This window comes from Oreochromis niloticus, linkage group LG3 (assembly GCF_001858045.2).
Source record: "Oreochromis niloticus isolate F11D_XX linkage group LG3, O_niloticus_UMD_NMBU, whole genome shotgun sequence".
NCBI classification, from domain to species: domain Eukaryota; kingdom Metazoa; phylum Chordata; class Actinopteri; order Cichliformes; family Cichlidae; genus Oreochromis; species Oreochromis niloticus.
Window position 1 is genome coordinate 40012583 of NC_031967.2, and position 8939 is coordinate 40021521.

Here is an 8939-nt window from a genome sequence, read left to right on the forward strand (position 1 = left end):
CGTACTTGATGATGTCACAGGTCCGGAGTTTTTACTGCTGTTCCCTGTTAATTTAGCTGTGATTATGTTATGAAGCTTAAATTTAATCTCAGAGAAACCGATTTACTCAGGAACAAATAAAACACTGAAATAAACAGAACATGATTTAGAAGTGATCTAAGTGATTTATATATCATGTTTAACCTCAGTAGCGAAATCTTTCTATTAATAAAATTAGTGTACATGTATGCCTGAATAAAACCAAACAGGGGAGATATTAGAACACTTTTTAAAAAAAATTAGTAGACACTGAAAAATTACAGACAGCTGCTGGGGTTTGGAAGACAACTGAACAAATATGTAAAATATAATCTGATCATTTTGAAGCAGCCAGAATCTCTATGTATTAACATGCTGGGTTTTTTTTCCCTGTAGAACTGTTTCCTCCTGAATGAAAAGATTTTTAATGCTAGGTTTAATCCAGAGTCAGCTAATCTCAGCCAAACCAATATTGCTAAAAGAGCTGCAGTTTAAATGCAGATTCTTGTGATTGAGTTAATCTGTAAGTGGTTTTCCTTTGGCAGGTAAATTGCCATAAAGCTGTTTATAAGAAAGAAAGAAAAGAAAGTGTACTTTATTGATCCCCGTGGGGAAATTCCTCTCTGCATTTAACCCATTCACTCAGTGAAGCAGTGGTCAGCCTTTGGGCGCCCGGGGAGCAGTAGGGACGGTACCTTGCTCAGGGGTACCTCAGAGTAGCTGTTCAGGGGAATCGAACCCCTAACCTTCCGATGATGGGGCCACCACTCTACCTACTGAGCTATCCCTTCCCAATAACTGTTCGTGCATGTGTCAGTACTTTGATACTGTGTTGGTTAGATAATTTAGCACAAGTTAATTTTTATTTGTTTTTATTTTAGTTTAACCGATGCTGGTTTTTCCATATTTGTGCCTGACTATAAGGAAACCTGTAAGGTGCGCTATCAAGCAAATTTATTGTCTACAGTGACCTCTTGTGGACATTGTGAGATATTTCTTGTGCAAAGAAAGTGGCGTTAATGTGATTGTTTGTATAGTTAAATATGACTCTGCTAATTATAGGGCTGCCTGTTTCTGTCTTACGGAAAACCACACTCAGATGTATATTATAGCCCAGTGTGTTCAATCATGACAGAATCTGAACTGAGACAGGCAAACAATTGGATGTAACCAATGTTTCTGCAGGACTTTATAAAAAGCCATTAAACCAGCTGTTAAACCACACAAACTTGGTGTCATCATTGTCTCCAAAGGTGCTTCAATAAAGTGCTGAGAAAAGGATGTGAACAATTGTGTGCATGTTATATTCTTATTTATTTTTTTATTTTTAATGACGTTACAAGAGTTTCAAGCAAACCTTTCTCCCTTTGTCATTGTGGGCACTGTGTGCAGGATTCAAAGGTGAATGACTGTAATCCACTGTGGAATAAAGCTGTAACATGACAACATGTGGAACAAGTGAAGTAAAAACTTTGAGGCTTTACTGTAAGAAATGTTTTGTGAGTCTGATTTCACTAAAGAGGGAAAAAAAAAATCATGTGATAGAGTCCTGTCAGTGTGACAAACACTTTTATAGTGTTTGTTGTTTTCAGTGTTTATTGAAATATTCTAACTGCTGTTATCCAGTGTTGAAGTCAAACTTCATAATTTCATCTACAGTTTATTGGTCAGATTATCAGAATGAGCCTAAAGGTGGACCCGAGGAGCAGACTCACACAGACGAGGAGAGTGAAGAAGGATTTTTTTTACGGTGAGGTGTGACTGGAGCAGATTACACAGGATGTTCTGAAAGGAGCAGAAAATTAACTGATGAAAACAGTACAAAAGTCAGAGTACCACATGTGCTGTCAGTGAAAGCTGCAGCTGTTTTATTGATAAAGTTAAAGACAAAAAAACAAAAGGATTAATCACTCATGTAACTGTGTCACTATATATCAGCATTAACAGGACCTCAGTTTGGTGTTTCGGAGAGCTGCTGATCTCAGACCTGCACAGCTTCCATTTTAAACACTTGATGTACTCAGCTGCATGAAGAGCACGTTTGAGTTTCTCTGACACAATTAAATAAAACTTGATGAAGGTCAAAGGTCGTCACTTGTATGTCGAACTACAAACTTGTGATCTGGAATTCTTTCAGTTTTTTTACAGATAGTGTGTTATTTACCATAAAGTAATTCAGAGTTGTTCATAGCAGAGTAACCAGAGAGGATCATATATTTTTAAATATATAACTTTCTACAGGACTGAATATAATATCTTTATGTAAAAGTCCGGAGCCTCTGGGGAGTATCCGAGTATTTATAACATTACTCAAACCAAAGGTCTCCATCACAGTGTTCATGAAATGCTGGGTTTATCCATCTCCTGGATCGGGCCTACAGAGGAGTGCTGAAGATTTCCCTGTGAGGGAGCTGCTGGTGAAGATCATGAGTCCTGCTTGATCAATGCGATGAGCTTCAGTCTTCCTGGTGTTTCTTAAATGATGCCTCTCTCAGTGGGTCAACAGAACATCTGGCACAGGACAGCTGTGATGAAAGAAAGGGAAGAATTTTCTCCAAACCTCTGGACCCAGGAAACCCAGCTTGGTCCTGGTGGTCTCCCTCACTAGTTTCTCTCCAGGGTGAATATAGCTGTTGATATAATATGGACTCTGTTATTAAATGAAAAGAACAAATTACACTGCACTACTGAAACCTTTTGCTGCTGTTTTTAAAGTTTCCATGTTACCAGGATGTAGAGATTTAAACAGTTTTAGATCCATTACACTCACAGTCTTATGTTAAAATCTCAAAGGACAGCATTATATTTTTGATATTAACAGTAACTCTGGGCCTCTGTGGAGTTAGCAGCTGATCTTATCGCGGTCTAAAAATGTATAACAAAACCTAAGGAGTCCTGAATCATTCAATAACACAGACTATTAGAGTAACATGTGTGTAGCATCGCTAACTAGCTAGCAACAAGCCCCCAACACAGTGCGTATGCTACCGGCTAATCTGGGAAATGAATTAATAACAGAGTGATTTTAGATGTTTTAGAACTATAAGATGATAAGTTGTGTGTTTTTTTCATAACAGTGACATGGTTGTATTTACCTTAATAGAACGAGTCGTCCATGTTTTCTACAGTCATTGGTGGCACAGAGACCTCTGGCAGAGACAGAACAGAACCAGCAGGCACGAAAGCCTCTGGCGGTGATGAAACAGAACCAGTATTCACAGAGAACTCTGGCAGAACAGATAACTGAGCTGATGACAAAATGGACAAAGGAGCTATAGGTGGTTGTGGTGTAAATGACTGTGCTACAGGCTGGGCGGCTGACTGGAGAGGTGATTGCAGTGAAAGTTCAGTGGGTGGAGATGTAAGTAAGTAAGTAAAATTTATTTATATAGCACATTTCACAGATAAAAATCACAAAGTGCTTCACAATAAGATCAGACATACAAGTTAAAATTAATTAAAAGCCCGTTTGTATAAAAATGTCTTCAGCTGCTTTTTAAAGGAGTCAGTAGAGTCTAGACAGCGTAAAGACAACGGCAGGGAGTTCCACAGCCTAGGTGCCAGTGCCTGAAAAGCCCGATCCCCACGTGTTTTAAACCTAGTACGTGGGATCACCAGTAGCCTCTGACCTGAAGACCTAAATGCTCGGGATGAAGCATGAGGTTTCAACAGGTCAGAGATATACTGGGGAGCTTCACCATGCATGGTGAATGTATGGTGTAGATGTAGGTTCTCCCGAGCCCACAAAGGATGGCGGGAGCTGCTGAACGAACTGCCCCGGCTCCTTTGCCTCCAGGGGTCCAGAGTCAGCTAAAATCTGACATTTTGCCTCTAGGGAAGCCCCGGAGAGAGTGACCGTCTCTGGCAGGGCTAGATCAGCAGTCATATTGACAGTACATTGGGGTGAAAACCCAGCAATTATAGCAGTCTGGGGGTGAGACTCCACAGACCTCCTAACCGTCTCTGTGCACATAGTCTTATGAGTCTTAGGGATCAGCTCACCAAACTCTTAAGTCCATTGAACCAAAAACGCAAACAAACTCAGGGGGTTCAGAAACACATTCTTTGTTGAAATGAGCTAACTTGGCAGTATGAACATAGTTCTTTTCATTATCAAAGTTGGAAGGAAACCCCTCAGAATGAACAGTTTCTGTAATCATAAATCCGGGCTCAGAACGAATAGAAACAGTCTCTTTGGGTGAAAATTCACCAGAAAAACTCATCTTGGGCTGAGCATTAGTGGAAACGTTAACAGTGCCCGGCTCGGGAGAAACAGCTTTTAAAACCTCTGAGGAAGCAGTTCTTTTATCTCCAGCCAAAGAAGAGGCATAAGGTATACAGTCTGTCTTCCTCACCAAACCAGAAGTAGCGTGAACAGATTCGGCAAAAGATAAACTGTATACAGCGTTAGAATTAACTTCCTTGGAAGGCTGTCTTTTTAATTTTCCAAGCATAGAAGGAGCTGAATTAACACAGTGTTTTTGATCCCAATCAGCCCCAGGAAAAACAGTCTGGGGTTGAACCAGGGAAATATTAACAGTTTCCAGCATATCTGTTTTAATGTTTCCAGGCTGCGGCAGTGGCTTCGGCGTTGAATACCGGGAGAATGGCTAACTCTTGAGCTTAAAGTACCTCCCTGGCCTCGCGCAGCGTGTCTCTTGAGTCCATAAATCCTCTGAGTTGACCAAAGTGGGGGTTCCTCTCAAGGATCCCTTCAATGGCTTTAATTCCTATTGTCATCACCCTGATATCATCCGTGTGGGAAATCCGCTCTACCAAACTTTGGATGTGAGTGAAGTCGCTCTCCTGCTGAACCCGCTGGATCCATGTTGTGGTTGCGTCGTTCTATCAAACTCAGTGTGCAGGCGGGCGGGAAACGGATCCAATATGCAGGCTAACGGAGGTGGAAAATTTAACTCAGAGAACCTCAGCTTTATTTCAATTCAATTCAGTTCAGTTTTATTTATATAGCGCCAAATCACAACAACAGTCACCTCAAGGTGCTTTATATTGTACAGTAGATCGCACAATAATAAATACAGAGAAAAACCCAACAATCATATGACCCCCTATGAGCAAGCACTTTGGCGACAGTGGGAAGGAAAAACTCCCTTTTGACAGGAAGAAACCTCCAGCAGACCCAGGCTCAGGGAGGGGCGGCCATCTGCTGCGACCGGTTGGGGTGAGAGAAGGAAAACAAGATAAAGACATGCTGTGGAAGAGAGACAGAGATTAATAACAGATATGATTCAATGCAGAGAGGTCTATTAACACATAGTGAGTGAGAAAGGTGACTGGAAAGGAAAAACTCAATGCATCATGGGAATCCCCCGCCAGCCTACGTCTATTGCAGCATAACTAAGGGAGGATTCAGGGTCACCTGGTCCAGCCCTAACTATATGCTTTAGCAAAAAGGAAAGTTTTAAGCCTAATCTTGAAAGTAGAGATAGTGTCTGTCTCCCGAATCCAAACTGGAAGCTGGTTCCACAGAAGAGGGGCCTGAAAACTGAAGGCTCTGCCTCCCATTCTACTTTTAAATACTCTAGGAACAACAAGTAGGCCTGCAGTGCGAGAGCGAAGTGCTCTAATAGGGTGATATGGTACTACAAGGTCATTAAGATAAGATGGGGCCTGATTATTTAAGACCTTCCTGTTAAATCCAGAATTGATTAATGTAAATGTAAGGCAGTGACTGGAATAAGTCACAAGGTGTTGCTGTTGAGCTGCATATGTATGGTAGATCGAAGCAATTTTGACCATTTGTCCTCTGCAGGACACCGTAGTTCAGATTTCTCGTTGGCGCGGGCACTATCTTGGTTCAGTGTTTACTGTGATTTGCAAAGGTAAGCACTGCCAGTGGTGTACTGCAATGGTTTTGTTTAAAAATAAGTGTTCCACTGTGTAAAATGGCGATTTGCTAAGCATATATTGTGTTTATTGAGAGCTTCAGGTACTGTCTGATGAGAGTACGAGGAGTTTGTGTGCATGTTTCATTTTGTAATATCTGCCGCGATTTCGGACTACATTTCCGCTTGTTAGCAGAGCACTCATTCAGGCAAAGTAATGCAAGATGAAGCATTAGCTCTTCAGCTACAGTTTGCTGGGAGTCCCGCTATGTTAGTTTTGTGTCATACACATTCCTGAGACCGAAGAATTGTGTAAAGATGCCTTGACTACATGATTATTTTTGTTTAATGTGTTTTATTTTATATATGTTGTTGGCTATCACTGTGTGTTGATAATCACGCAGTGTTTACTGTGATTTGCAAAGGGGCAGCAGCAGAGTTGGAGTGGTGTTTGCCCCGAGCCACAAATTGAACGCCTGTGTCCGACTGGTCTCTCTACTGTGCACCCCCATCCAACACAAAATTACACAACGCAGAGTCCGGGGTGTAGGGAGGCCCCTGCACTGGTTAGGTTACATAAACAGAATTGGTCCTAGCACTGAACCCTGTGGAACACCATAGCTGACCTTAGTGTGTGAAGAGGACTCTCCATTTAGATGAACAAATTGGAGTCTATTAGATAGATATGATACAAACCACTGCAGCGCAGTACCTGTAATACCTACAGCATGTTCTAATCGAATATTATGGTCAACAGTATCGACCATAATATTCATAATATTCTATTGCTGGAAAAAAAATCAAACAGAAACCAAACTGGAAAACTAGAACACAGAACTTGGAACAGAACACACAAGCTAGTATGAGGGACAACGCGACAACGAACGGGAACACACACAGACCCTAAATACAGGTGGGGAACAGGGCAGAGGGCAAACACCTGGAGAACACAGCTGACACTAATTACAAAGACAAGGTAGTGAGAAAGCAAAACAGAATACATTGACCTTCAAAGTAAAACAGAAAAAAGACTGGTACAGAACTGAAATCATACTAACACTAGAAATCACAAACCACAAAGAAATCATAAAATAACAATAACAATACACAAAACACTAGGTCACTGACCCAGGACCGTGACACTCAAGGTTTTCAGGGTGCAGTTCTTCTGAGAATCCAAACTGGAGTGAGTTGGGTCCGGAGAAAGCAGGTGAACTGAAACCAGCAGATATATGGAGACAAGAGAAACCTAGAGAGAGCTGGACGTTTCCACTAAAGCTCCAATAATGATCTGAACAAGAACTTCCACTGCTTCTTAAACACACCTCAATGAAGGAGCTCAGACAGCCAAGCGACACAAACCTTAACCAGCGTGGATCCGTCCCGAGCACACCAGCTCACTGTAAAGGAAAAAACACTCAGCTCTGATTTTCTGACATGCCTCAACTCTGAATTCAACACGCGACAAAGTAAAATTGAAAGCTGAAGCAGAAATGTGGAAGTGTGTTTGTGAATTCTGTGAAAGTGTCTGAGCTGTGACTGCATTTCTGTGTTTACTCTGTGAAAATCTCTCCTCTGTCTGTGAGCTCTGCAGGGAACACTGTGAGCCAGTAACACAACTATAACACAAATATAACCAGAACAAATATGCTGGATCAGGACACCTCTCCTTCAGCTGTCCTGAAGCATGCTTGGAGATTACATGTAGCTGCTCCCACCATGCTGCAATATTCTTAGACAGAAAGTGTCCCCACCATTGTTTGTGTTGCTGTTCACAATGATTGACTCATTTCTTTCATGAAAGCAGAGACAGAAGCTGAGCAGAGACAAAGTGTTAGATTTTCAGTGCTGAGAGGAAAACAGTCATTTCAACTTGTGTTCAGTGGTATTCAAAGAGCTGCTGGTAAACCACCGAGTTAAAGTCAGCTCTAACATGTTATACACAGTCTGTAGTGTTAGTGTGGAAACATGTTCACTAAACACTTCCTGCTGTGAGACACAAAGACACACAAGGAGAGATTTCACTGACTGAACTGGATGGAACAGCTGTGCTCAGCTTATATAGGCAGTGACCATTGATGTACGGTGTTTTTCTAAAGCAGGTGTTTTTTTCCTTTTAAGGGTTCTTCCCCTAATAGGGATTTTTAAGAGATGATTTCCATCTCTTAAAAATCCCCTTCCCTCCTAAAGGAAAAAGTCACTGCCTATATAACCAGAGCACTGCTGTTTCCTCCATCTAAGTCAGTGAAATCTGTCCGTGGATGTTTGTGTGTGCAGAATGTGAGTTTAAAGAAGAGCAGACAGCAGCAGTAACAATTTTATCTGTAACTCTGTTTTTATGTCAAACATCTCTGAGAGTGTTTAAAGTGAAATCTCTGCTCTCATTATTATTAGATATAATGTTATTATTTTACCAGCTGATGTTACAGTGAAATACAGACTGTTTGTATCGTTTATTTTCACACAGTTTGTCCTGCTTCTTTTCTCCTCCCTCTCTCTCTCTTTAATCCATCCATCGTCATTTTTTTACAAAGCTGAACAAGTGATGATGTCATTTCTGATTTCATTGTAATGTGAGAACTCACAGAGGCACATTTTATGAGTTACACTTTATATTTTGCTGTCAGCTTGGAGAAACCGGTTTCCTTCGCCAGTCTGCATCCCTGACAAGCTTCAGATGAAAACACCGAAGAGACAAACAATCTAGAAACAACTCGAGTCACACGGACTTTCCATCGACATGAGTCACAAAATAACCCAGGAGACTGACCTTTTGTATCTGACATTTGTTTTTGATTTTATTGTGTTTTCCTGGCAGCGCGGTGATTATCGCTGTTGCCGCACAGTCCGTCTCTTAATGTTGTAACTCCACCATCAGGCCGGGTCTTTCTGTACATGTTCTCCCCGTGTTTGCGTAGATTCTCTTCAAAGTTAATGGGGTTAGGTTAATTGATCATTCTAAATTTCCAATAGGTGTGAATGTGAGTGCGGATGGTTGTGCGTTAGCGACAACCAGACTGACGACCTGTCTATGTGTACCCTCTGACAAGGATAAGCAGAAGAGAATGAAAGGAT

The 8939-nt window shown here is 41.3% G+C and overlaps 1 protein-coding gene across 1 annotated transcript in view; it reads right to left on the reverse strand.

The window, feature by feature from the left end:
• LOC109203633 (tripartite motif-containing protein 16-like) overlaps nt 1-8939 on the reverse strand; it is a 536611-nt gene that overhangs the window by 115582 nt on the left and 412090 nt on the right. The gene's annotated exons all lie outside the window — the stretch shown is intronic.